Here is a 27,144-nt window from a genome sequence, read left to right as displayed (position 1 = left end):
AGAAGAAGAAGAAGAAGAAGAAGAAGAAGAAGAAGAAGAAGAAGAAGGAAAAGAAAAAGAAAGAAATCTGGGCCTGGCCACATGCGTGAGCTACATACCATCTTGTGCATAAGTCTGCACGCAGAAATGCCGGGTAATCGCGACCGCCCCCCTCCCCTGGCCCAGGAAGGAGTCAGTATTTGGAGGTGGTTGGCTTCTCCCAAAGCATTGCTTGACAAATATTATTCCCCTTCGGAAACCTAGCAGTTGGCACGTCTTTGGAATCTGTATTGAAATTCTAGGTATTGAGAATTCTGCGCCCTTCTCTGGCGTCCTGTGGCTCCTTGCCTTCGGCCTCGGTGTGCCACGTAAGAGATTATTAATCAGAAGCGTTCTTTTTGTGTGTGTCTCAAAAGGAGAAGGTTTGGCTTATGAATACTGAGAGGGATATTTACAATGGGTGCATCCAGTAGGTAACTGGAGATTTTATTATGATTCTGATTGTTTTATACAGGGAAATCACTATTCTGATTCGAAGGTGGGGAGGAGGGGACCGCATTGAAAGCGCTAAATTCAGAACTTCGAGTTATTGAGTTAGGATGCAAAATGGAACTAACGTTTAAAGGCCATATTTTCATTTAAAATGTGGGGACATTTTGCGGTAAAAAAATTTAAAACCCCACACTTGATCTATATTTTTTGGTAAATACCATCAGTTGGTGAAGAAGAAAAATGTATCAATCAAATATCAAAGAGAATGAAAGAAAAATTCTTACTTAAAGTCCAAAATATTTCGGAACACATCTTGTTCCTGACTCTGGGCCTTGGTCTCGCTATCTTGGGGGACAAGGCTGGGCAAATGCCTGAGTATTCAAGGCAAGCCTTAATTTTTTACCATGAGGTGGCCAACATCATCTTTAAATGTCATGCCTTTTGCTATGTTTCACAAAATCGGCGACTTTAAGTTAAATCCTGTTTCTGTTATACAATTCTAAATAATTATTTCTGATTGAGACAGCAAATTAATCATTCGTTGATGTGGGAGAGGGGAGAAACACGTGTCTAATTGGAGGCTGTGAAGTTCAGTGAGGTGGTATTTTTAGCTTTGAAAGTCCAAAATCAGGTATTTGGTTATCTCTCCCCCTCCAGACTTTTCCTCACTGCCTCCCCATTTTACCCCCTTTTCACCCAACCATTTGGGCTCCCTTCTCTGCTCTTTCCCCCTTTCCTCAGTCTCTGTCTTCCTTTCCCTTGTTGCGCACCCCCCACCGCAGCGCCTTTCCTCTTTCCTTTCCCATCTCTTCACCCACCCCCCCATTCTGTTCCCATTCCTCTGTGTGTGTATCTCTCTCTCCGTCTCCACCTCCCCCCCCCCCCCCGGCCATTTATTGTCTGATCCTATCAGTCAAGTTAATATAAAAGTAGCAAGTGGGAGGCCCAGAACCTCTCTCCCGCGCGCCCAGGACACTTTGGGGAGGTGTCGGTCGCTGCCAGGTTACCGGCCGGAGTGGTGGCCCTTGATGCAGGGCACGCAGCTTGTTGAGGAGTTGGGGTCTGCCCGGGGTTGCGGGGCTTATTCAAATGTCGCCCGCTGCTGCTGTGATTCGCAGGGACTCGGCCTCCATATGGTAATGCGGGGCGGAGTGGGGGGAGGCGCAGAGGGTAGAGGAGGGGAGGATGGGGGTGAGGGCGGGGTGGGAGGGGGCTCCGGCACCGCGCGCTCCGCTGCCGGGCTGGGACAGAGCACCCGGACCCGCGGCGGCGGCGGCAGCGGCGCTACCCACCCTCCGCCACAACACCCACTGAACCAGCGAGCCACCGAGCCACCGGCCCCCGGGGTAAGCCACAGCGCGCACACGGCAGTGACGGTGACGGTTCAGATGCTTCAGGTTACTACCATGAGCCAATAAGGGAGATTAGAAACAGAAAAGGAGATTACTGAGAGATCAGAGATAAGAGGTGTACCTCTCTGTGTCCCTTGTCACAGCGCGCGCGCGCACGCACACACGTCTGTACACACATGCATGCACAGACATCCGTACATGCACACATTCCTTGCTAGTACCATCTAAATATATGCACCGCCACTCTACGCCCTGAAACGTGGCGGGTGTGTTTGTCCTGATCCCTGCATAAAGGCAGGCAGGTATGTTCGAGAGTCTAGGCTGGAACAAACCGCCACGCACGATTGAATTGCAGCCAAACTCGAAGAGACATTTAACCTGCCGAATTGTTTCGTTCAGCCAGGTGCCCCCCCAGAAACCGGCAATTCTGTAACCAGTTGTGAAATCCTGCAAATATTCATAAAATGTGCTGAAAACGTACTTTAGGAAAGGTAATCTTGCTATGTATGGCAAGGTAAGGGCAAACGTAAAGGATGAGTGTGTTTCCGTTTTTTAATGTTTTACGTGTAGCCATCTGACCACTTTTTACTGGGTGACATATCATATGAGCACTTTGGTGTAGGCTTGGAAAAACTACAGTCAGAGGTAAGGCTGGAAATGCCATAAGACTCAAGGGTGCTAAAAATGGATGCTGGATAGTCCAGCATGAAAGATGGCATACAGCTGTAGGTTTAAAATGGGAGAAAATACATGTGAATATTTATACATGAAAGCCATTGGGGAGGGCTGAATCTTGCCCTGAGTATCTGTGCAGGTAAGTCATTCATAAGAAAACTAATTACCTGTGCATGTACTTGGACTTGTTTAATTGAATAAGCTGCATGTGTGCATACTTGCTGTTCTTTGTGGCTATGCAATTATGGATTCAGTCTTTTAAAAATGATAGCTTTGGGAGAATTTTAAAAGTGGACTTCATACATACATATTTTCCAAAAGCCATTGTATTGAATAGATGTATTGCCAAAGGAATATCTGACCCTATAAACAAGATTACTATTGCTTGATATCTAACTCAAGGCCTGTATAGTTTAGGGTAAGTCAAATGGCTTAATATCGTCAACTGTTTTGTTTATTTGTTTTCATTTCAAAGTCAGGAATTACGGAGGCTTTTCAATCGAGTTAATGTGCCTGTTTCCAGTCACATAAGATAAAAATGAAACTCAGTAAATTTTGAGTGCAGCAGATAAGGTACAACATACAACATGGTTGAAAATGTCTTCCTTGCAGAAGGCTGTCCGTTGCTGTGTCTACACATTTTAAAATAGATTTTTTTTTTTTTGCAATAAGAAATGCTATAAGGCAATAGGGTAGCGAATGCCGCAACTCTCAGTTATTCAGCACAGAAATTATTTAGAAATCTTTGGAGTCACTTCCCTTTATACATACATTATTTCAAATGCACTGGCCCGAACTGTATTTTTGCTAATATGAAGTTAATTAGATAATCAAACTTTGAGCCTTGAGCGATGGACATTACAGCCGACCAAAGGGGTATGTGGGGGGGGGGGTGTCTTTTCTTTTATGACCAAACCAGGAGGTTACACAGCTGGCATTACATACATGACAGATGTGCATATTTGGAGCCTTAAATACACAGAAGCAGGGAAGCAACTGTGCATATTATCTAGCAAGAGACAGTAGCATACACTCGCCAAAAAACACAGACAGAAAGGGACAAGAGAGACAGACATAACAAGATAGCAAAAAAGGAAGGGGGGATCAATAAAACGATACAACCTGAACTTTTCGCGAATTAAAAAATGCAAATATATCTTTACATATGCATCAGTATTAAAAATAATACACGCTGGAACCAACAGGAGCGGGAGCAGGAGGAGGAGGAGGAGGTGGAGAGGTGGAGGAGGAGGAAAAGAGGAGGAGGAGGAGGAGGAGGAGGAGGAGGAAAGAATGGAGGCGCCGCGGAGCCCTGATTATGCATGGGCTGGAGCTGCCTCCTCTAACCTGTTCTTCTCCGAGCCCGGCAGCCGGCGGTCCTCAGCCGCCCACAGAACAGGAGCCGAAACAACCGTTCCCGAAGGCTACAGCGTTTATTTTTCTCTTTTGGGGGTTTTGGCGGTTGTTTCAGGGGCTCGCCAACTGGCCCCTTTAATTAAAAGCTTCAATAAAAGGCGATCGCGCCAGGAATGCACCGGCTCCTCTCCGCGCAGGATTTGCATATTTTTTTAATGCCCTAATTTCCTTGATGTATGTAAATGTAGCCGGACGTAGAGGGAGACAGGGAGCTGACGTCAATGGACGTGACCTCGCAGCTAAACCTTGAACGTGAAGCCGGGATGGGGGAAAACACGGAGCGGCAGCCGGCGGAGCCCGCTAATGCGGGCGGCGGCAGCGGCAGCGGCCAAGCCCAAGCCGGAGGAGGCCAAGGGGCCCCGTACCGACCCCGGGGGAGGACGAGCCGCCGTCTTCTTTCACCACCTCCTGGCTTCCAGCCTCGCCAGCCTTCCGGCCGTACACACAAGCTCTTGTCCTGCGCCTCCGGGCCCCACCAAATACACGTTCTTTTGCTTCCCTCAGAAAAACAACACACTCAACAACAAACCCAAATCAACAGATAACAAACCAAATCAGATCCCCAAATGTTGTAGGCTAATATTCGGGTAGCTTATCAGAGAGAAGACTGACAATGGAACATGGTTTTTTGTTTGCTTTTTTGGCTTCTCTCCACAACAAGAAGAGGGGGAGACCGCAGACAACAGCAAATCATTCCTAAAACACGATATGCTACACGTGTTTCCAGTAGGGAGCGGTAAATCGCCCAGCCGACTGTGGGAGCTTCTCGTTTTGGTTTTGGTACCTATTTACCTGTGCACTCATTAAGCCCGTCGGCTTCATTAACTGCCGTGCTATTAGCCTGCGTTGTAATGTGATGGAAGTTGTGTGTGTGTGTGTTAAGGAGGCGCTGCGGACGAGATGAGAGCGAGATCCGTGTTTCTCCAAGGCCACCTCTGGGACTTATCTGCAGGGCCATCTAGACCAGAGCTCCTGGGCTGGAGTTCGAATTTCACCCATTTGGGAAGGCGGGGTGTGTCGATCACAGAAGGCTCTCTCTCTCTGAACAGCCAGGCCCTTCCTATTACACTGTGCGGGAGGAGGTCTTTTGAGGTGTGAGCCATTCCTTGGTCGCAGCCCGGGGCGCTGCCTGGCGGATTCAGCCTGGTGTGCTTTTATCCTGGAGCTCAGCAGCCTCAGCGAGGAGGTAGCTACTCTCCGCTACGCGGCAGGGAGGCCTTCAGACTATTCCCCAACCCCCCCGCCCCCAGCCCCGCGCGCCGGCGTGTGCGTGCCTGCGCACCCGGCGGGAGTCGCTGGCACCTCCCAGTGCACATCCGCCCCCGCTTCTGCTCGCCCACCCACTCCTAGGTAGCTAGGAAATGATCCTCGGCCTCTTCTGGGCCGGGGCGGTGCGGAGTCCGGGGCGGAGGGCAGAGTCGCGGGCTGCCAAGGAAGGGGCGCCGGAGGCCGCGGTGTCGGCTTCCCAGTCCTGCCCTTGGCCGCCAAGGCTGCCGTTTCTTCGTTCCACCTCGCAACCCTAGCTTTGTTTTCCTGACATGCTCGTGGCCACCGGGCCCCACGCCTGCGAAGGGAGTGTGTGCGTGTGCGCGGGGGGCGGGCGCGCGCGCGGGCGGGGGGCCCTCCCGCCAAGGACACGCATGGCTGTCTGTCCTCCGGCTGCACTTGGCGGGAAAGCTGGGGGCCGCCGGCAGGCCGGCGGCTCTCATTACCACCTCCCCGCTCCCCCCGGGCCGCATTTACATACGGGCCACTCGCCTGAATTTTTATAGCCCCCGTTCCGCCCCGGTCGCACGCGCGCAGGCTCGGAGCAAGCGCCCGCGCGCGCAGACACCCGCGCCCAGGCTGTGGCCGGCTGGGAGCGAGAGCAGGCCCAGGGGTGCAAGCCGCCCTCGGCGAGACGGGTTCTTGCACCCTCCCTCTCGCGCCTACACGCCTGACAGCCTCCCGGCTCGTGTTCCAGGAAGCCCACTTTCCCTCAAGGCCCCCACCCTTCTCTCCTTGCACACTCCCACCCACACCCGCCCACATCTCTCTGCCTCTTTCCCTGGAACACACACACACACACGCACACACATACACACACACACGCTTTTTCTTCCCCCTCAAAAAGATAACCCCTATAGGGCGTTCCTGGTACCTTCTGAATAGCTCTGGAGTTTAAAGAATAAAAATCCTTATAACATATTGCTTGTCTTTAGCCAAACACATTTGACGACCACAACAAAAAGAGGAGGAGGACTGAGGAAGGGGGACTTGAACCAAAAGACCTTTCTTTTTTTTTTAAAAAAGTCTGCAAGCCAAAAGGTCATTCTCCAAGTTTGTAAATAAAATTGCAAAGGGAGTTCTTAAAGAAAACAAAAAAAAAAAAAAAAAGAAAGAAGGAAGGAAAAAAAAAACAAAAAGTTAAAAAAAAAGGGGAATTGAAAAAAAAAAAAAGGCCAATTTTAAAAAAAAAAAAAAAAAAAAAGAGTCTAAAGAAATCAGGAGAAAAAAACTGAAGGAAAAGAGAAAAAGAGGATAGAGAAAATAAAAGGTAGAAAAGGCAAAAGAAGTTTCCAAAGAAATGTGTGCTTTACATCTTATTATAGGAAAATGTAGCCATTGCCTTCCTTCAGACGAGACATTTCTAATTTGTTCCGTCTGTCAGGAGGGGACTATGAGAGGTTTGGGTGCAAATTCATTATCTCTGGCAACGCAGAACGTAGTGTGGGGACTGAAAAAGACCGTGGCAATGGATGAACAATAGGGCTTCAGTTCATCAGTAACAAAAGCAGTGGGGAAATTGGTTGAGTTTCAGAGCACGTCCTCCTCGGCAGAGGGGGCTGGACTAGACCTTGGACAGCCCCCCCAAAAACTTGCCGAGCCTCGCACACACCACTTCACTCTCCACTCCGAGGCTCAGGGAGCAAGTGCGGGGGGGGGGGGGGGGGGGGGGGAAAGTTGGCTTTTTTCCTCTTTCGTCTTTTGCGCCCTTCTCTCTCTCCCCAGAAGGGAAGATCCTTTTAAACTATTTTAGACGCAATCAAGCAAGAATCACCGTGTGGAATTGAGCGGCAGTTTTAAATGTGCTAAGGAGAGGAATGATCTGAAAATTTTTTTTTCTTTTTTTGAGACGCCGAAAGGAGCCTGTTTGTGTACTGCGGCCGCCCTGTGACTCTGGATCTTGTCTTCTGGCCGGCGCCTTGATTCCTGCCCAGCTGGATTTGGGGGGGCAACACTGCCTGGCTTAGGGAGGAGAGCAAGTGAGTATCGTAGCGGCCCGCAGGCGGCAACTCGGTGGGCGGCACGGGGCCAGCAGTGACCGCTGAAAACCCCGCGCCCGCGCTCCTCACCACGTCCTCGAGTCGGTGACCGCAGAGCCCCGCTGCGGGCCGCTCCGAGGGCCAGTCCGGGGCTTTGCTTCAGCTAATTGATTGTGAGTCTCGGATGCTAAACCTGTTGATCTCTTGAGTTGTCTGAGCCAGAACTGTTAATTATCCAGCGGTCTGACCCCCACTTGCGGAGAGATGCCAGGAAATTTTCGCGTTGGAAAGGGGAATTTTGTATGTAATTTTGTGTTGTTGTTTAGTGGGACTTTTTTCTTATAAACCTAGAGCTAAATACAATTGTATTTTGCGTTCCTGGATCCAGAATTTGCATTTTGAATGATTCTTTTAACCACCTCAAAGTTGCAATCATCTGGCAACGAAGTGAGGATCTGACTGGATTCTGGCGGAAACTTAATGTACACTAGGTAACTAGACGTGGTGGATTTCCACTTCCCTTTTCTCTAGCCGTTTGGATTCTGGGAGGCGAGAGGCCGCTTTATAGGGTTATCCCAAGTTCAGATTCATCAAGATACAGCCATCGCGGTTAGTTATTGGGACTTGGAACATTTCAGCTTCAGATGCTTCTGGTATCCGAGTGGAGCCCGGTCTCTGCAGTTTGCTTGGAGCCCAGACCCCGCTGAGGGAGGCAAGCCCTTCCTTCCGTGGCCTGGAATTGTCTGAGGGAACACGGGGAGGTGGGAACCCAGGCACTTTATTTGCATGAGGGTCTGCCGCGTTTTCTCTTGCAAATGTACCGGCGCTGCTTGAATGGGAGACTGTCTTGAGGGGTCAGGGCAGCAGTGGTATTGATCAGAAGTTAGACCGGAGGCCTGTCAAGTCACGGCCATGGCCGGGCCTCTTTTGGGGCTGTGGCTGCCTTGGGCCCAGAATGACAGGGTCGGATCCAGTTTCCTCCCTCTCCTGGTGCCCAGCTCTTCCCAGCACCCTCCTTCCCCACCTTGCCACCAGTAATTAGGGCGCTGTCTCAGAAACGAGCTCCCATAGTCAGCATAATTGAACGGGTGCAGTACTTTCATTTTGCAAAACCCAGGAGCCCCACCCCACTACTCCAAAATAACAATAAGCATTTAAAAAATCATAAAAGAAAAGCAACCTATTTTCGGGAGAGTAAGACTTCTTGAATATTGAGTCATGGAGGAATGGGGGAAGGGAATAAAATCCACCACTTTACAGCAATCAGGTTTTACATTATTCATTGATTTACTGAAGGAAATAGCCAATCAGGAGCCATAGACATGAATGCACATCTCACCGTGCTGTGGCCTTACAGTAAACTATTTGCATCTTTCTAATGGATTAGATATTTATCTAGGGATTCCCATTGTTTGAAAGGCCTGGAAATCCAGTTCCTGAAACATTTAGAAAATACGACTTTGTTCCAGTCTTGAAATTTTTACATGGAAGAACTCTCCCTCGTCTTTTGTATGGCAGGTTACAGTGTTCAAATCCCTAATGTCTTTTAAGGGTCCCTCTTCCTTCCAAGCTAAAAATAAAAGAAAAGAAGAAAGAAAAAAATTAATTTCCCAAACCCCTCCAGATTCTGCATATTTTGCATTCTCATTATCATGCATGTCTCCATTTAAATGCAAATTAGCATATTTAACCCTGTGGGTGCTGAAGCCCAGCATACATTGTACTGGGGTTTTCTGTAATCTCTTGGCATTTTAAGGGATCATGGTAATTGCAATACTTTAAAATGAAGCCAAATCTAAACATGATTATATACATATATGTATATATTAAAACTGTGATCATTTGTTTTCTTAACTATTTTACAGGTAAGACTACAAAGAAGCCTAAAATGAATAGACAATACAACCAACCAAAGGTAATTTAAAATTTTACGTTTGATAAAATCGAAATGATATACAAAGTCAAAATAGAATATCATTTGCTGGGTGGTAGGCCTGCAGTGTATTGCATACGTCCCAGTTCGTGCAATAGATACAATTCCAGAAAAATCTAAGTTTCCATATGTGCTGTTTTCTTTCCCTGTATGTAGCCTTTGTATACTATATATCAAGATTGATGCAAACATAACCTGTAACTGCCTATAAAAATGAAATTCAGGATTAGGAAGACATAATAGGACACTTTTATTAGAAAGTAAGCCAGTCAAGTACCTTGCCTGAACTATACAAATCGCTGTAAATTAAATGGCTTTTATGTAGAAAATGGTAGTCTTGACTGTATTAGTGGACTGTGGTTTACTTACATAAGAATCTACAAACTCAGTATTAAAAGGGATTTAGTAATAGGCCAATTCTTTATATACTCTGCAGTAGTCTGAATAGGATTCAGATAGGTGTTCTAAATATGAGTGGCAAACCTGATTATTTGCATTTATGGAATAGCATAATTCTGATCCAAATATGTGGAAAATCGTAACTTTTCACTTCTAACTTAAGCAGAGATTGTTTATTCCCAAGAAAACCAGGATGTTTCAATTCATGTTTTAGCCATCTGGAGACTTATAAAAAGATTAGAAAACAAGCACGACAATCACGTCCTAATCTACTGGCCATTAATGGGAATTTATTAGAGAATGATCAGGCAAGCCATTTGAATTCAGTATATCCTTCAATATGCAGATTTCAGAAAGGGTATTCTGTAGCTCAGATAAATAGCTTTCTGAAAAACAAAAATACCTGAAATAAATACATGTAGGTGTTAATAGTTGCTCATAACAATGTATGGCAGGCATTGCTAGGAATCAGCCCAGTTGTTTCAACTGGCTCACATCCTAAGTGATAATAAAGTCCTTGAAATGTATATGATAAACCATGACATGAACCTTGGCAATATTCAAAATAATCAGGTGTTCAGTGTGAAGCCTTGCTGTGTATCTTTTATTTCTCCATACCTTGAAAGAGGATGGAGAGGTGAAACATTTAATTGGCTATATGGCTAGTGAACAGACTGCCCATAACCTTTATGTTGGCTATTTTCACTTTTGGGGGCTCTCACAATGAATCTACAGTATATGTGGCATGCATGAGAGCCAGTCCTGGAGTCAGTTCATGTGACTATGTGGCATTGCTTTAGAAGATGCTATTTTAAGACCGTATTTTCCATAGCTCCTAATTGTAGAAGCATGTCAAATGTTCAGTGTCTTGGCTTTCGTGATAGTTACTTGGGTTCTAAAAATGGATTTAATCATTAAATGTAGGAATATAGCCACATTAATTTGTGAATTCATACAAATATAGGGTGACATACATACACAGACATACATGTATCACATCTCTCCACTTTCACCACACCCCACCCAGACGTATATAAGGCAAAAAGATATTCTAAAAATATCTGGCATTTCTTAGGGTTTTGAACTTAAAGAATTGAATTCATCTGATCATATGCTTGCTTTATGTAGTACATGCCAAATCATTAATGATTCTGCTTCTAGGTCTTGGAAAGCAAGGCCAGAATACTCTCAATCTTCCAATGCAGCCAAGCTCATTATGGTTTTACATAATGTCAAAGTGGCATGTGCCTCAGCCATGTGCCCAATTCTGTCCATTAGTTAATGTTGTGACCTCATAGTTCAAGAAGGAACAGTAACTCTATGGGAGTGTGTGTCTCTGAATTAGTTTGTGGTTTGCACGTACATTTTATATGTAACCCAGTGCAGCCATTTCTGATCATACTTCTTATACCAAGATTTGATAAGAAAAATAGATGAGCAATTTCCATAGCTGAGTCTTTTCTAAATAATCAGAACACAAATGCTCGCCCAAAAAAGTGAATAAAAAACCTAAGGGAAAGTTGGCATCTGTGTTTCTAAACTGTGTCTGTAATTGGTGTAATATTATTGTATGAACTGTAGATTGGGTGCTTTTCTTAGCAATTTTGGTTCTCTTTACTTGTCAGTCTTTTCCATAGGATTTACATATGTGTGCTCTGTATGTAACTTGGTAAGCATATTCACACTCATGTCTTACAAGAATAAATTACTGAATTAATGGAAGAGTATATATTAATTCTGAAAGTGTTTAAGTCTTTGGGCAAAATAGTCAACCTAAAGAAATGAGAGTATTGTGATAAACTAGTGATGTGTGAAATGAATATGAAGATTTATGACATTCACATGTAGCATATATTTTAAAGAATAGTAACACCACCAAACATGACTCCCAATTTTGGAAAACAATCCATAAAGTTCACCCATGGTGAATATGCATCTTATATGGACTGCACCTTAGATATTCTGTTGAGGGGCATCTGAGTATTAGAACTGTACATATCAGAGATGCATTAGACATAGATTACCCATAAATGAAGGAGAAGAAGAAAAGAGCTCTTTGAAGTGACCATATTTACACTTTGAAAAGTCCTAAGAAAAGGAATGAGGCTAATTAATTAATAAAACAGTATTCTCCTCTAGATCGAAGAAAGGTGGGGGTGGGACAGGGAAAGGTGGGGTAGAGTTATGCTCTTAACACCCAGGTATTTTGTCGTTTTCATGAGGTAACGATACTGTTTTCATAATTTCGTAAGGAAGACTAGTACATTTTGTCCTTCTGTATGAAAACTGATTTTTGAAATTATAAACAAAGGCTCAGCGTTTTTATTACAGGAGAGTTGTGTACAGCAGTAGAAACTAATGCTGCAATGTTTACCTGTGCTACATTCTAAGGCACACACCCTATACAGAGTCATTTTTTCTAAAAACCAGGATGAAGTCAGCCTGCTTAGAGCATTCCGTTTGAACTTACAGAGCAAACAAAATACGCTATCGCCATGGCACGTAGATACAAAACATGACTGAGCCGTGAAGCCATTAAAAACACACCACCAGAGCACATTGTCAATGTAATCACACATCGACTCACTGCGTAATACAGATCTGATTCCCAGCGCCAGAAAGCAAGGCCCTGCTTTAAGCAATAGCAAAGTGCCTTCCATCTGTCTGCCCATGCAATCTGCCAGAAGAGAAATGCAGGCAAAGACGCTCCCCAGATCTGAAATGCTTTTATCTGTCCTTAGAGAGAGATTTCTTCCAGTCTTTGGATATTAGAGCGATCTACACTAGCACGGAGGAGGTAAAAGGCCGCGGGTTGCTTATCCTGGAGCGGTCGGTAGTGCTAGCGGAAGAGATGTTGATTGAGAAAATAGGGCTTGTTGCAATGCTGCGGCCGCGGCCGCTGCTCGGGCAGGAGGCGTGGGGCAGTTGGCTGATCACTGATGCATATCAATAACCGTGTACTTGAGATTTCTCATGACATCATCATTACCTTGGTCTCCTGCGGTCTCGAACCTTTGACCTTGCCGGGCTGGTCCACATTTTAGCAGTGAAAGCCCCTCCAATGATGGCCCTTTTCTCCTTCTTTCAGACCGGGGGCAGCAACACGCCAGCAAGACGGCTTCTTCTCCTCCCCAGCCTAGAAGCCCTGTGAAATCGAGGATCTTCCCCCCAAAACACACACACACGAGATACGTGCGATCAAGCTGCCACCGCTTGGTAAAAAGCTCACGGTGCCTAACCCAAAAGGATCAGGAGCAGATCCTTGAATCAGCTGTCACCTCTTCTATAGAATGGGATGTTTTTTTTTCCTTCCTCCTTAACCTGCGCTGGAAATTGCCGTTGGCTTTATACATCTCTATAGAGGGAGGCTAAGGAGTCTTGCGTGAGAATGAAGCAATTTACAATGCAAATAGAGGCCTGTGGAGGGACGGATGCTGCTGCTCACTCGTAACCGCTTGCTGCACCTTAGTAGCTGGTTTTATTTTCTGATATTAATAGATGAATTGTTGGCTAACGCTGCCGGAGATTACTTGCTGAAAGGAAAAAAAAAAAAGTTCGGAATAAACTTTGAAAGCAACAGATCTCGTTTGGATGTTTTAGCTGCACACACAAACAGAAACCAGGTCATATTTACATGCAAGAAGGAATCTTATGCACGGCAAGTGTCCTGGAGGACTACTCTTCGGTACTGCCAGAGAGATCGGGATCTGGAATCTGGCCAGAGGAAGACAGAGGCGTGTGAGGGAAGCGAGTTGTTATCTTTGGTTATCTAGCTGTATGAGTGTATTGGTCTTCATAAAGCTAGATAACCGAAAGTAAAAACTCCTTCAAGATCGCCGGGGAGCATGTGAGAATGAAAGACTACAACCAAGAGACAGTAAAAACCAGAAAGGTCAGGAATACTTATTGAATCTAACTTTGTTTTTGTTTTTGCTTTTGTTCTTTTTCCTTATGATTAAAGGTGGGATTAGAGGAAATTAAGTGACACACAGATGCCAAAATACAAAGGTGCCGGATACTTTGAGAGGGGTTGTTACAGCTGCAAAGGAGAGTTGTATAGTGCTAATAAGTAAAGATGCATGTGTAGTTTGTCCTACTTTAAGACAAAAGTTTATATGAGGGTGTTTTTTTTTTTCCTTAGAAAGCTGTTGTAGAGATGTCTGGTATCTAGTTTGAAAATGATTTCATAATACGTAGACCTAGGCTATCTCCTTCTGAGGTTCCCCTCCCCTGAAAAATTTGAAGATTATGCTTGAGGACTACATGTATTGGGGTTGTATGTCAAATTATATTAAATTAGACTTTCAGAAAAGTTTATAATGGAAGTTTAATAATTTGTATCTCTGAGGACATACAGCTAGCAGAGAAACTGAAAAAAAAAAAAAAAGCGAAGGCTGATTTTTATTCTTCTATTCAAAATACAAGGACAGATGCTTCTCTGTTCCAAGAGGGTTTCCTTGAGGAAGCTACTGAAGCAGAAAGACATGATGGAGACGAGATCGCCTCCCCTCTTGTCAAAGTGTTAAAAAAATGTTCTGTCTTACTCTGCGCCTAGCATTGGAAATGAAAGTGACATTTACGCCACAACCCACGTGTGCGCCTCCTCTCTTTTTGTTTAAGGATGATCAGGTCTATCCAGGAAACAGCTCTGGCATCCCAAACTGAAATAATTAGGACGTATATAGACCTGACAAAAATGGAAAGGGGGTGGGGAATCTGAGGGTCTGTCTTGCCTAATTGATTCCGATAAACGGAATGCAGGAGATGTGAACGGCAGGACGCTCCGATTCCCACGCTCGGGGGCAAGTGGTAAAGCGGGCCCGGCAGCCTATGACAGACAGCCCTGTTGGGGGGTGGGGGTATGAAAAAAACATCAAGTGCACACACCATACTCATCTCCATCGCTTAAGAAAGTAGAGGCATTTCCCACCCACAGCCATCTGCAACCTCCCAAATGGTAGCATCAACTGGTCTGTAGCTGCTGCATACTGTCTGTTTCTGTTAATTTTATAACCGCTGTTTAATTTGGCCGTAATTAAGTTCAGCTTTCTTCTTTGGTTAAGATTTTCAATATTTAAGGAAAGCTAGTAGAAAGCAGTTCCAAAAAAGTCCCGTTTCTGCCTGCCCTTCACGTCAAATTCTCAGTCTGTACTTTTGGCCTTGTGAACACATTTTGGCTTTTGTTTTGGGTGGATTATATCTAAAAAACACATACTCTATAATGGACATTATTATCACTTCATCAGGCTGTTTACCCCTTAACATGATATATCTAGGAACTTGGCCTAATTGTGCTAGTAGACACACACTGGAAGTAAAAGTATAAAATCATCAGCCTACAGAAAGTTAATTACAATAGTAACATGATAAAAGGTTGTTTTGGTATAGTCCCAGTAAGATGCAGTCTATTCAGCCATTTTTATTGAATCTAAAAATGACTATACTTAGCAGAAACTTTGGGGCTTTGGAGGTCCCCATTGCAATCTTTTCATAAAAGTTCTTACATTTTTCCACGTGTCAAAGCAAACATTTGTATAGGCATTAAACGTAAATACAAACATTGCAGTAAGAAAATGCCTAAAACGGCCTGTTATTTTCCATGTGGCCTGGATTACTGACAATTTCAAATCCCAAATCTACAATTTTTCTTCAAAAACATTACATTTTCCTTCGTAGCTTCAGCAACTTATACGATTCCAGACTGGAGAACCCTGTAAACCTATTGTTAGTTTCAGTTAGAAACTCTGAGAGACTTTATTAACGTAAATTCTCATTATGGCTGCTGAACACGTGCCAAAGTTTTACTCCTGTAGTGACCGTTGAGAAGACCCTTGTTTATTTACATTTGAAGCACTGTTTGTGCAAACAACCTTTCATTGTTAAGTGCCTGTATTCCTTTCATTTGCTTCATGTCCAGGGGTGCTATTTACCTAGAACCATTGTCTACTACAATTAACATTTACATTACAAAGTGTGTGGTTTTCTTTCTCAAGGAGGTTCAATTAAGGCAATAAGATGTTTGCTAGGGAAACCTATTGTTTACTGAAAGCACTCAATGGAGTCAAATTACTGAAGCTTTTGCTTACATCTTGGTCTTTTATGTAAATGTGTTAAATATAGCATCTAAGGAAAATAAACAATATTATAATTATGTGTTTGCCATTGTCATATCAAACTTGCTTTGTACCATACTAATGTTACATGACTTATCGATCAATAAAAATACATTTCAATGTTATTATTTTCATTTTATTTTTTGCTGTTCCACTCTTCCTGCTGCAACATGTCCCAATTTTTCTTTTTTCTATTGCACATCAAACTTCTGACATTTTGTTTTATTTGTGTGTGTTGGAGAGAGGTACTATATCTGAGCATGGGTCTGAAGGATGTCCAAGGTAATCTCTACAGTGACCTTATAATAAGGTGATATTTCTTTGAAATCTGAAATATTCCAAAGGCATGTACATATAAGTCAAAAGAAGTGTAAATACCGATTAAGTAGTTCTTTGAAAGCTAGTTTTAACATTGGCAGAAACCGGATCAAGTTTATTTAGCATACCGCTGCATTGTGAAACAGTCGGAGTGAAGTTGCAGGTTGCGTGAGGATGCATGTTAACTAGTGGGAACCAAGCGCAGTCTTTGTGAAAGCGGAGCAGCAGATTGCTGTGCAAGGCCAATGTTAAAAAGGCAGCTGAATTTAACACCATCTGGAAGAAAAGACCCCTTCACGACTTTCTCACACCGTCAGACAAAACTAGTGTCTCTTGTTCCGAGCCCTTGTCTATGCAACCATACAATACTGAGTCATTATACTTTTGCTGAGAGAAAATTTGAGAACACAATATGGGTAACCAGTGAATGACCAAGTTTCATTGTGCCCGCTTAAGTCGATTGAAATCTACGTCTAGAGCTATGAATGGTAGTATTGTTTTCCTCACCAGGGCTGTACTAAATGTCAGCACAGTGTAAAGAAAAACTTGAAGTCTGCAAATAACTTACCAGATCTCAATTATAATATTTTCCCACACTAGAACTAATATCATTGCGAGGGGCTACATTGCAGAAAATACAAAAAGAAACGAAAAGAAATAGAGAATTCATTTAGAAGTTGTTTTATCCAGACAAACATTTTAATTTTCTGATGGGAACTTCAATTCAGGCTGCAGGCAGGCTGGGTTGAGAAGCGGAATTCATTACTGGGAAGTTCAAGTTACAAAAATGCTTCTTGTGCAATTAAAATAGAATAAAACAAACAACTACTTCCACCTGAAACCCTCCCTTCTTAGATATAAAGATATTGACTCTACTTGGGTTTTATTGCTTTAGATCTTCTTAGAATTATTAGTATGAATCTAGCCCAAATTTTGCTTGGAATTTTGGCAGACACTGCTCTTTCAGAGTTTGCCACTATGATTGACATTGCAAAAGAACATCAGAGATGTACATTTCAAAAAAATATGCAACATTCTGGCACCTCCCTAGGTGGATTCAGGTACCCTCAGGAATACACCTCCCTTTGTGTTATACCTCCTCCCCATTTTCTAACTTTCCTTTTCTCATGATGTGTGTGAATCAGTTATTATACTTAGATTTAACATTCACATAATTGATTTAACTGTAAACAGTCAGAAAAAGGAAACAAAACAGTTCAAAAAGAGTAAAAGGAGTTGGTTGTGTATGTTTTATTGGGATGTCTATTTTAAATATAATTGACTTTGCAATTTTGTTATTGTGTCACCAAGTGTCGCATAGTTCTTAACATGTAAGTGCAAAACAATGAGTAATTGCTGTTTTGCTGAATAATACATCTGAGTTGCCAACGTCAAAGGTATTATTTTGTGTATTTCTAAACAGGAACGTTAACTGCAGGTTTTGACATCTAGAATCTTTTCATGAAATACTTAAAAATTGGCCAATAAAATGACACCTGTGAAAGAAAATACAGGGATATAACCAACTAATTTTCCTTGTCCTACTTTCTACTAGAAAATTAAAAATGAAAAGTCACTCAATAATAGAATTATAGAGGATATAACATAAAAGCACAGTCCTACAGAAAAATCCAAAACAACAACAAAAGTGGAAACTGGGTAGAGGTAAAAAAAGATACATAGGAAAACTCCTGCAATATCCTTGCAGAATGTGAGTGGATATATCCACCAGTCTCAGCCCCTTAGTGAAATTACCATTAGTGTGCATAGTAATGAGATAAAAGCATTATTTACATTCAAAATGCATTATTTTCTCTAAGTGGTTTTTCTTGAAGTCTTAAACAGTACATTTCTACCAGTGCTCTGTTTAATTTTTAAATTAAAATGATTTTCTTATTTGGAAAAATATGAGTTCTAACTTGATTTTGTGTAGTCTTTGATGAAAATTAAGAAACCACTTGAATAAGAGATAAGGATAAGTATATTTCACATTCCTAAAAGTTCTTGCTATTTATAGAGTACATTTAAATGGTTCAAGAGAGTTTAGCATTTTGAGAATTTTGAATTTTTAGAAATGGAGAGATAAAGCCAAAGGTTTTATTTTCTAATATAGCTAGAAAATGTATGAAAAAGTGTGTAACTGTATATCTAGTTGTTTTTTTTTTTTTCCCCCTATGTGTCTGTACCTCTGGAAATGCCATTGTGGCTTAAGAATATTCATACCTTTTCCCACTCTGTCTTGCTATGACTTAGCTTTTCCCTAATAAGTTAGGGTAAGTAAAACACACCTTATATATGATGTTGCATTTGGATGGATGCTGGGGGTGGAGGTGGTGAGATGGGCAACAGAGACAAGGTGTCCTTTAGAAGTTAATGAGGAAGAAGACATCTATAATACTGGCCCAATTGTTTTAATGTTAGTATTTCGAGACAGCTAAACAGTGACGGGGCATGTAAGGTAGTTCTTCAGTGTCTCCAGATTTTAATGGATGGCTTTGTTGTCCTGTTTCTGTGTTCATCGGTTTCTTAGCACAAGTTAACCTAGAACAGAAATCAGTAGAAGCCTTCATTCTCATCTGCTTAGAGAACCTATTTCACCCCTTTTGGGAATCGTTCGACTTTATAGTGGAATTAATTCTAAAGAAGGTGAATGGAAATGAAAAGTATATAGTTATGATTGCTCCTAAAGAATGTCTGCTTGCCCTCAATCAGGGCCGGGAGAGTTAGTGCACTTCCTTAGAAAGGTGATGACCATCTTTGAGGTGGGAGCATGTGGTTTTCCGCTTTGCAGCCAACTGCCAGACCACAGGGGGTAGGACTTTAAAAAGTGAAGATAATCGACTTTATTCAGGGAAATATGGAGTTCAGAGCCATATTTGTTCAAAGAGAAGCACATCACTGTGTTTGGTGGTTTGACTGAGGTTTAGCTGAGCTCCCGCACGACGCATTCTTTGAGATCTAAAAATAGCCAGGCTTAGCAGTCGCATTGCAAGGTGGTTGGCGTGGGCGGTGCACAGAGGAGACAGCCGACTCTGGTGACTGGCTGGGCTAGGCAGTGGCAGCGGCGAAGGCGGCCGACTTGCCGCCGGGCAGCACGACGCCTCCCGGTGACCGCCAACAGCCAGAGTCCTCCTGCAGCTGTGGCTGCTGGCGGCCCTTTCCTGAAGCGGGCGTCTGATTGGTGTTTCCCGGGAGACGGGCTGCCAGAGCTGCCAGAGCTGCTGGAGCTGGTGCGCCGGCGCGCGCGCTCCCGGGGCTGGCGCGCGCTCCTGGCTGGCGCGCGGCGGGGCCGCGGGGGGCGCGCTGCGGCCCAGGGAGCCGGCTGGGAGGCCTCCCAAGTTCGCGCGAGTTCAAGTTTCCGCGCCCGCCCTCCAAGGTTTGAGAACCGTAGAGGGGGGCTGGCAAGCTTCCTCTGCCGGGCATGTTGAGTTGCATCCGCTAGGGCTGTTGTGTTTTTTTTATTTGTCGGCCCTTCGGCCCCTCACCAGCGACCTCGGTCCTGCTCCTGCGCCAGCTCCGGATTGCGGTTGTTTAGGAATCTCTGAGTTGGGCTTGTGCATGGGGGTGGCGTCGGGGTTTAGTCAAGCCAGGACCTCGGCTGGGGCGAGGGATCTAGCTGCGGCCACCTCCTTCGCAGGGCCCCTTCCTCAAGCTAGCAGGCAACTTGTGTTTAAGGGGCTTTCTTTTGCTGACACTGTTTTTCTAGTTCTGCCCAGGAATCTTCCCTGGATATGATCAATATCATTGATAAAGATATAACGTGCTCCTCCCCACCATTTTTTAACCTAGTGAAAAGCTAACGGAAAGAGCACCCCCCCCCCCCCCCCACCACACCCCCCGGGAAGCTCTCGGAGAAGGAAGTTTTCTGTATCAGGAACCAGGGTTGGTGAGCACACTCCGCTCTGGGCCCTTCCCTGGGTCAACTTCCACTTCTGCCCAATTGCCCATTCGGGACTCAGCGCGCATCTTTTCCCTATCAGATTTGCAGGAAATATTAATCTTCCTGTTGGGTGGATACAGTAGAACTTGTTCAGAGATTTCTTTAAAAAGAGATCTGGGTCTTAAGCACTTACTAAAGCCAGTTAATAACATCATGCATGGACATTTAAACTTGTTGTAAGTTGCAGAGAGGATTAGAGGGAAGTCACGCTGTGCGCAGCTAATGATACCATCTTAACTCTAACCGGGCTAAATCCACCTCGTCCCGGGCAGGTCCAGCTCTGCGGCCCTCGGGTGAGGTTGGGAAAGAGGAGGGTCTTGGAGCCGCGCAAGGAGGGCGGAAACAGGAGGAGCCACTCTGGTCCTCGCTTCAGGTGATGGTCACTCGTCCTGGGAGGTTGCGGGCGATCTTGCTGCTAGGTGGGTACGAGCACCAGGACGAGGGTACAGGCTTCTTGGTGTACGTGTACGCGCCACAGCCCACAGGCTGTGCTATAATGACACTAAAGGACACTTACCTACATGTTAAGCAGGTTTGATTTCATTCACCAAAGGGTGCACCAATGCTTGTAGCAAGCTCAGGTGAGGTTGTGGGATTCCCACGGTGGTGGCTTTTTGCTACTGATCGATTTGCATTACAAAGGCCGTTTACTTTCAGTTCTCTTACAAAAGTAGTCAAGCTCAGTATTTCACAGGTAAATTTCGAAGCATATTATTAACAACTTCCTGTCATAGGCTTGCTCGACTGGTTTCAAACTGATTACTGTTTTAAGGCAGTTTTCGACTACTTTATGACAGGGCCAATTAGAAATAATCTTGGGGAAATGCTTCGAAAATGCTGCGTTATTAAAACACTCACCTAACAATATTCATTTGGTTCTGTCACTAAGTAGCTGTCTGACGGATATCTTGTGTTCTCAGAGTTTCTTTTAATATTCACTGGCCCTGGGAAAACAAGCTATCAGGAGAATTTTAACTGCAACCTGGCTCTTGGAAATTTTTTTTTTTTAGTTTTGAATTCAAACTTGACAAGGTTAAAATGTTTATGTCTTATATAATTGCTAGTGGGAGACTGGAAATAACTACAGATGCTAATCACTATAATAATTGGTGAAAACTTGTAAATGAACCTCTTGGGAAAAGGAATGTGTGCAAATAATAATAAACACTTTCTCTGAATCAGTCCACAAAAATGATTTACAGAATATTACCCAGGATATCTCTCAAATCTTTGTCTTTTAGGGAAAAATTATAATCTACATATATAACCATACACGCACATATATAAATATGAGTGAAATGTGCTGGAATTGAAGAATTTCTCACAAGTATGATTAGGAAATATTTTCCCTGAATAAATATTTCAAATATAATTAATTTATGCATTTATCGACCCTGGTCTAATGAAAAAAAAACTTACTATAATTTATTTGGAGGTAATGCCTTCATGAGGACAATAATAGATTTAATATCACTGAAATTCAGAATCTATGCACTTACTTCCTGTCAGGACTAGATCTCTTGTATAGTAATAATAAAAGTGTTTAGTCCTTATTTTTAATTCAGTGAGCATTATGAAGGTACCTGAAACTGTCGCATGAATTTAACAGTCTTTGAGAGAAGCTCAAATAATGGATTTTAGGCCTTATTTTTAGAAAGCACATAGTTTGTACATAGAAAGTGCTCAGTATATATCATTTTAATGTATTGAATTATCCTTGAAATATATGATCTATATACAAAGTTCAATTAGTAGTGGCTGATGGGAATCTAAAGTTGAGGATGTTGAACAGTCTGCAATAGTTTGAAAACTGTTTAGGAGCTTTAAATATAAAGTTATCACCATGACAAATTCATGACAAGTGGCTTTGAAAAGAATGCAAGAAAATAATTTGATAGGTCTTCATCTTTAGGGTCTACAGTACATGCCTCTTGAGTGATACTGGTAGTGAAAATATCTAGACAGCAAGGAAATAGGGATTAATTGATGAATTCATATTTGCATTGTTTTATAAAGTAACTTATGACAGTTTGTAGGTACTCAGATTAATATAAAAAATAACAAGTTTAGCTGTCCCCAAATAAGGTTAGAAATTGCTGAGTAGCTTAGATTTTCACACTCAAGTCTCATGCTCAGTTATAGTCTAAAATCTGAGTTTGCAGATATGACATGGGACTCTAGTGATTCAAACAGCATAGTACAAATACTGCATATATTTCTGCCAAATTTGTCTCAGATGGACTAGCTGCTAAGGAAGAATCCATAGAATGACCGAGCTAACAGAAAGTGTGTTACCTTTACAATAGGTAATCCCTCCATTTGCATGCGGTGCTCATTGACGAGAGAGGACGTGAATTTCTGTCATTTTTCTGGACTTCAGCCTTAAAGTCTATATTGTCAATTCAAAATGAACAGTAATTTATGCTAACCAATAATTATTATTAAGACAAAATTATTTTCTTGGCCAATAGAAATTTGGCTTTATTTAAGTTCAACTTAACTAGATCCATTTTATTAGAGATTGTCTAATTCAATTTTGATTTTTCAAATTGCTTTTTATACTATGAAGAACCCTTCTATATAAAATGTAGTTTGAAAAGAGAAAAATATTTATGCTTTTATCATTTTAAGTGGTCAAATACTGCAGTGTTAGATATTAGAATATCATGTGCATCAATACATTATTAACTTAATCTAATGCTCAGAGTCATTACCACATTCAGGGTGTCTGATATCTCTCCAGTCCACTGGATTTTGAAGTGTGATTATGTAAATTTTCTACTGATAAATAAATGACTATAATTGTACTTGAAATACCACTCAAATTCTTAAGACCATGGCATCTAAATAATATATTATGCATTCCTTAATTATTTATCAAGACTAATTCAAAATAACTGTAGGGTAAAGCATACATTTATTTTTAAATAGCCATCCCCTTCCCCAATTTTTTTTCTGCACCAGGTTAAAAAATATTCCAGATGGTGAAAATATGGAGAGATGAGAAAAAGGTTGATAAGTAGAGTAAACAACAAGTTTATTCCTCAAGGAAATATCTCTGGTCTGGCCAATAATACTATCACCATGATGCAATTTTTATGGCATGTGATCTTAATACCAGTTCAGTAAGGGTATTTTGGTGACAGAGGGAATCATGTTTAAATGTTAAACATCAGGGTAGAAAATTCCTCACTATTACTTGACAAAGAAAAAGGGAAAAGTTAGCAGAAAAAAAAAATTCACCGATGGATATTTTTTAAGGTTCTTTTATAATCATAGTAGGGAAATTATAATCTTGAGTTATAAAATTTAAGTAAGGGTTGTATAATCAAATGACACTAAATGTAAAGTATGGCTTCCCTTCATTTAATTATAGCTATAGAAAATCACAATAATCAAATGGTACCTTTTCATTGTTTAACATTGCAAGGCTGTATTCAGAACTCTTGTACTGTGCCTTTAAAAGAAGGGTGCGCGTGTGCGCGCGCACGTGTGTGTGTGTGTGTGTGTGTTTTACCTACATAAATTCTAATTGCAGAATCCACTCTAATCACCATGTAGAAATCATCTGAAGCCTCATAAGTTCATGAGCTACACACTTTTCTTTTTTTATTCTGCAGACCACACCTTATCTGGTTGCTAATGAAATACAGGAGATTGATTGCAGAAAATCTTCAAGGGAATATTTGCTGTACCACATATAGTAAGCTCCATTTGGTGCATTAGCATTTAGCCATTTTATGCAAATTTAGAGAAAATGACTCATGTATATGATTTAATATGCATCAGCGATAACTCATACCACCCTTATAAGAAAAAAGAAATTAAAAATTCATTAGAAAACTAGACTAGTGTCACTACATGGTTAAAACATTATTAAAGCATATTTCAATGTTTTGCTTACACTAGTGTTCTCATCATGGTGCCACCATTTCATGACAAAGGCTGTAGAGGAGAAAACATTCAACTTAAAATGTCTGCTGGCACACATCGCTGGATTTGTGTGTCACTAAACAATGAACGAGCATAGCCTTGAATACCAACTATTTAATTAGCACTTTTGGAAACCATGCATAGAAAATAGCTCATTTACATTCATCTGCTTAGCGATTAGTCCCATAAAAAGCTACCATTTTTTTTGTTGTTGTTGTTTAATATAGCGAGCATTTTACCATCGGCCATGAAAAAAAATCAAAACATATGTTATTATTTTCAATTCCTGAAATTCAGAGATTTAATTAAAACAGGCAAAAGTCTTCATATTTCTCTTCAAGGTATATTTAAATTATTTAATTTAACCTTAAGTGTACCATAAAAGGCTGGATACAAGTAATAATTAAGAACTTCAAAGGGCAACGGAAACCCTCTAACAGTCCTTGGTTTAATTAAAGGCTATTATTAGAAAGCTCTTGAATATACAGTTACATTTAATGACAAGTGATGGCTAGTAAAAGCTGTGTTTGAAAGTTATGAGTATCTTATTCTAAATACAATTGATAGGCTGTAGAAAGTATTGCTATCATTTCATTTTGAAAATAAATGACATGTATTTCTTGAAAAATCAAACTGATAACATTAAAAACCTGTTAGTTTAAGATGCTTTGCTTTTCATTAATTCTCTAGTCTACACATACCTGTCATGACCACGTATTAATTGTATGCTTCTTAAAAAGCATTTCTGCCAATTTAAATGTCTTTAAGAGGATATTTTTTTGAATACAGTGGTATATTTATGAAGCCATGTATACAAATGTGTATGGATGAATTAAAAATAAAAGTGGACTTTACTGGTGTGTTTTGAAATGTAACATTCTTTTTTGGAATGTGGATTGATATTTAATACAACAGTAATAAATTATTTTTTAGAAGTTTATATTATCTACCACATTTGTGTGAGTAGACAATTGGCCGAAAAACAGGTGACTCTAAATACATTTTAGGAAGTGTATAAACCATATAGAAAATAGGAGTTGGTCATTTATGTAAAATTTGCTGTTTATCATGAGTAATTATGCTCATTGTACTATTTTGCTTTGTATGTATTTATACAGGGAATTTAGTTGGAATTTGCATGAAATTCAGGGCAGATGAGTGAGTAGAGTGTGTATATATATATATATTCTGAAGTGAAATTGAACAAATATTTTGAGTTTAGAACATTTTACTGATTCTGTTTGTTAAATTATCTTTAGTAATTGGCTTATAAAGCATTTATAGTAAAAAATTGCTCACTTATTAAGCATATAAAATTTTAATTTTATGAGAAATCTATTATTTTGAAAATGTGATACTCTTTCCTTTGTTCACTGTGGACCAGTGAACTACACCATGAAATGTTTGGTCTAAGAAAGATTGTGTGGATTAAATATGTAGCTATGAATCTGTATCTGTGTAGCTTGTCTAGTTACATAATGTAGTGAATGTATATAATCCACTGTGTAAGAGAAGTGTGCTCCTGATGTGCCTTTCCTATGGCATGTTTCTTTAATTAGAAATTTTTTTTTACTTCAATTTCTTATTTTATTTTCCTCACAACCAGTATTATTCTTTATTTATTTATTATACTCACCCTACTTCCCTCCTGCATAGACACTCAGAATTTAAGGTTTGTAAACAGAAAACTTACTAGTCTTGTTCACTGCTGAATATCCTGCACCTAGAACAGTGTTGGACAGATAGTAGATGCTCAATGATTATTTGTTAATCAAAGAATGAATACATTTAAATATGAGATTGATCTTTCTGAGATAGCTGTTGCCCTATGGATCTAAGGAATTGGTTTAGATAGACTGGTTCTCCCAGCATGGGAGCCTTCTTGAAGCTGCCCAGCTTTGATGAGATTATCCTTCCTGGATAGAGTAAAATCACTGGTTTTGGGGTTAGTGAGGACTGCAAAGAAACTTGTAATCTAGATTTCAAAGTTCAGTTGAGGAGAATTACATATATATTTGAGATTTTATCTTTTTTTAAAAGATATTATTTATTTATTTGACAGAGAGAGACAGCAAGAGAGGGAACACAAGCAAGGTGAGTGTGAGAGGAAGAAGTAGGCTTCCCGCTGAGCAGGCGGGGCTCGATCCCAGGACCCTGGGATCATGACCTGAGTTGAAGGCAGACCTTAACGATCAAGCCACCCAGGCGCCCCAAGATTTTATCTTTGATACAGGGAATATCAAACGGTTCATAGAATAGGGCCAAGTTAACTGGACACATGGAAAATGAATCCTAGAACACAATTATTAAAAACATATTCCAAAGAAATATTTTACAAGGAATTTTAATATTTTTATTTTACTTTGATTAAAATATCTAATTCATAAGAGCATGCTATTTGTAAATGGCCTGAATGCTTACAATTTTAATGATAGAAGAAACAGATGTGAGTCAGAGTCTCCCTGGGGCCTGACCTTCTTCCTGACTATGTTAGGACCATTTTTGAAATCTCCATTAGTTTCCTTAGAACACTAGGAAATTATGAATAAAGATATGGTTATGTTACTAAACAGTGCTCCTATGACTTAAAAATTAACCTGTCTAACCTGCAATCCAATAGTTACATGGAGAATTTAAATCATTGATTATAATTTCGAGCAGAAATTGGAATATATCATTTGGTATAATCAGTGAAAATTTGTCTTTTCACGTTTTCACACAACATGGGTTCAAAGTAACAAATGTAAGATGGGAAACTCAAATCAATGAAATGTTTATTGGGGCTCTTATGTTCCCACCAAAAAGGTTCTAAGGTTCTCAGAAAATAACCAGCAGTAGGTTGTTGAGTTCATAAAGCAACAAGTAAACATATTCATAAGACCAGGTAGTTAGAAAAGCGAGTCATCAAAAAAGCCCAGCCCTTTTCTATTTCTGTACCATTGAGAAAGAATGTTCTTCCCCCCTCGCCCCCTGCAAAAAGCTTTTTTGTTTCCATTTGGTGCACAGCTTGGGCAAGGGTTCCGAGGTGGTTAAAAAGCTGCCTAGTGGCTGCAGGGAGAGGCTCAGGCCGAAGCCCGGGCATCAGGGGTTTGCCAGAGGGGCCCCTCAAAGGCTGCTGGGCTCCGGAGGCTTCTAATCATGCTTGACGGTGAGCCTTTTGAAGACATACTGGCCCAGCCCAGCCTGCAGGCCAGCCTATCTACGAGGTTAGCCAGGTGGTCGTCCCATGTTCTTGATGAGGTTCACCTCCTGACCTAGGAAGTGGTTCTTTAGCAAGTCACAGAGAAGGGCATCTGCGCAGGGAGAACCAAGGGTACGCAGATCCCAGAACCTGATTCAGGTTCTTCTC

The sequence above is a fragment of the Neomonachus schauinslandi genome, chromosome 7, assembly GCF_002201575.2.
Source record: "Neomonachus schauinslandi chromosome 7, ASM220157v2, whole genome shotgun sequence".
Classification (NCBI taxonomy): Eukaryota; Metazoa; Chordata; class Mammalia; order Carnivora; family Phocidae; genus Neomonachus; species Neomonachus schauinslandi.
This window is presented reverse-complemented; position numbering follows the sequence as displayed.